The 2,964-nt window shown below is 45.7% G+C and overlaps 1 protein-coding gene across 1 annotated transcript in view; it reads right to left on the minus strand.

The window, feature by feature from the left end:
* The window catches only part of LOC118749010 (zinc finger protein 239-like), a 22,801-nt gene that overhangs the window by 603 nt on the left and 19,234 nt on the right, over nt 1-2,964 (minus strand). The gene's annotated exons all lie outside the window — the stretch shown is intronic.

Below are 2,964 nucleotides of genomic sequence, written 5' to 3' on the forward strand. Positions count from 1 at the left end.
GTAACTGTCAACAGTGACGTGGGTGCCAAGACGCCTATGCTCTGACTAATTATGTGATGACAGGAGATACTTCGTTTTGCCCTCGTTCACCACCAGACCCATTCGCTTTGCTTCTCTATACAATGCCGAGAAGGCAGAACAGACGTAGCCCTTATTTTTACCGATAATATCGATGTAGTCGGCATACGCCAGCAATTGTATGCTCTTGTAAAGTATTGTGCCGGAGTGTTTCAATTCTGCGGCTCTTATTATCTTCTCCAACATTAGATTAACGAAATCACAAGAGAGGGAGTCACCTTGTCTGAAACATCGGTTGGTATCAAGCGGCTCGGAGAGGTCGTTCCCTATTCTGACGCAGCTGGTGGTATTGCTCAACGTCATTTTACACAGCCGTATTAGTTTCGCGGGGATACCAAATTGAGACATCGCGGCATAACGGCAACTTTTCTTCGAAAGCGGCTTTGAAATCGACAAATAGATTGTGTGTGTCGTTCCTATTCTCACGGGTCTTTTTCAAGATTTGGCGTATTGTGAATACCTGATCTATGGTGGATTTGCAGGCCTAAAGCCATACTGATAAGGTCCAATCAGTTCGTTCACATGGGGTTTAGTCTTTCACACAATACACTCGATAAGACCTTATAACCTATGCTTAGAAGGCTGATTCCGCGGTAGTTGGCGCGAATGGTGGGGTCGCCTTCCTTGTGAATTGGGCAGAGTACACTTAAATTCCAGTCGTCGGGCATGCGTTCATCTGACCATATTCTGCATACGAGCTGATGCATGCACCTCATCAGCTCCTCGCCGCCGTTCTTGAATAGCTCGGCTGGCAGGCCGTCAGCTCCAGCAGCTTTGTTGTTTTTCAGCCGCGTAATCGCTATTCGTACCTCGTCTTAGTCAGGCGGTGGGACAGCTACTCCATCATCATCGACTGGGGACTCGGGTTCGTCTTCTTCACAACTCTCAGCGCTGCCACCATTCAGTAGGTTGTAAGTGTTCTCTCCATAGCTTAAGTATATTCTGGACATTGGTCACTAGGTCGCCATTGTTGTTCTTACAGTAGTTCGCCCCGATCTTGAAACCTTCCGTAAGTCGCCTAACCCTGGGCGTTCTTCCTGTCGGCCAGCATTTCCAGCTCTTCGCACTCATTTCGGCCTCTCTCTTCTTATTGCGGCAAATACGTCTCGCTTCCTTCTTCAGTTCCTTATAACGGTCCCACATCGCTCGCGTTGCGCCTGATCGCAGCGTGGCCCAATAGGCGGCGTCTTTTTTCACTGCCGCTTCCTGACATTCTTCATCGTACCAGTTGTTCTTTCGGGCTCGCTGAAATCCAACTACTTCCACATTTTTTTCTGCACAGAGACGGGTGCGTATCTTGGCTAGAACAAGATAGTGGTCCGAGTCGATGTTTGGCCCTAGGAGTGTACGTACGTCTAAAAAACTTGAAGCATGCCTTCCGTCTATCACAACATGATCGATTTGGTTTCTCGTTTTTCGATCTGGAGACAGCCATGTAGCTTGGTGGATGTTCTTATGCTGGAACCTAAAACTACATATTACCATGTTTCGGGCCCGGCGAAGTCGATCAGCCTCAGTCCGTTATCGGACGTTTCGTCGTGGAGGCTGAATTTTCCGACAGTGTCGCCAAAGATCCCTTCCTTGCCCACCTTGGCATTAAAATCGCCAAGCACGATTTTGACATCGTGTCAGGGGCAGCGCCCATATGTACGTTCCAAGCGTTCATAGGAAGAGATCCTTGGACGCCTCACTCTTCTCTTCCGTCGGGGCATGGGCGCAGAAGAGCGAGATGTTGAAGAATCTAGCTTTGATGCGGATTGTGGCTAGACGTTCGCCACCGGGGTGAACGCCAATACTCGGCGACGGAGTCTCTCTCCTACCACGAATCCAACACCGAATTTGCGCTCCTTTACGTAACAACTGTAGTAGACGTCGTAAGGCTTCACACTTACTTTTCCTTGCCGCGTCCATCGCATTTCTTGGATGGCGATGATATCAGCCTTTGTCTTCCCGAGGACATCAACCAGCCGGGCAGAGGCACCTTCCCCATTAAGGGTCCGGATATTCCAGGCGCATACCCTTAAATCATAGTCCTTTATACGTTTGCCGTGGTCGTCATCAAAAAAAGGGCGTCGCATCCGAGGCTGTATGTTCTTTTTCATTGGGAGGGGTTTTAACGTGGCGGGACCCAAACCCAGCGCATCCGAAGTATTACGCCTTCTCACTTTAGCTCGCTCCCAAACGGGTGTTTGGCTGCTACCCAGAGGATATGTGGATATAAATATCCGGATGTTGTGAGCTGCTATTTAAACCGTACCCACAAGAATCGCTTCTGGTCTATACCCAGTGCACGGACTTTACCGCTTTATTGGTAGATCTACCAACTTTTTAGCAGTATTTTATTTTCTACCATTTTTACCAACAAAGGCTTAAAATCTACCAATATTTTTCGAAAAGAAAGCAAAAAGATTTAAATGAACGCAGTGTATACATATTTTGCCATCGAATACACATAAAATAAATATGAAAAGTTAACTCTGACCGTGGCCAATTTAAAAGTGGAATTGCATCTCTATCAGCTGTTTATGGAAATATTTTTCGTTTGCAATACTTTGTGTAGCAGACTGCCAAATGAATTGGTTGCAAACTTCAAGCATTTCAAAACAAATTTTTATCAAACAATTTTGTAGTGCAGAGTAATTGTTTTTTTTTTTTTTTAATGTAGAATAAAGGCATCCGTGTTCGAATCAAATTCGAATCGAAATTTCTTATTGGATTACGGCATTTGGTGGCGAGTTTGCTTTTTCAGCTTAAAATATATTTAAGACAAACGGCTGTCATTTTATTTTATTCGATTCGAATCGTGTTTCATTCGATCACGGATGCCATGATTCGGGCCCATTTTTACGTTTTTTCTTGAATGTTTTATTGGCGTAAAATTAGGGT

This window comes from Rhagoletis pomonella, unplaced genomic scaffold, assembly GCF_013731165.1.
Source record: "Rhagoletis pomonella isolate Grant_MI unplaced genomic scaffold, Rhpom_1.0 Rhpom_scaffold_00013, whole genome shotgun sequence".
Classification (NCBI taxonomy): Eukaryota; Metazoa; Arthropoda; class Insecta; order Diptera; family Tephritidae; genus Rhagoletis; species Rhagoletis pomonella.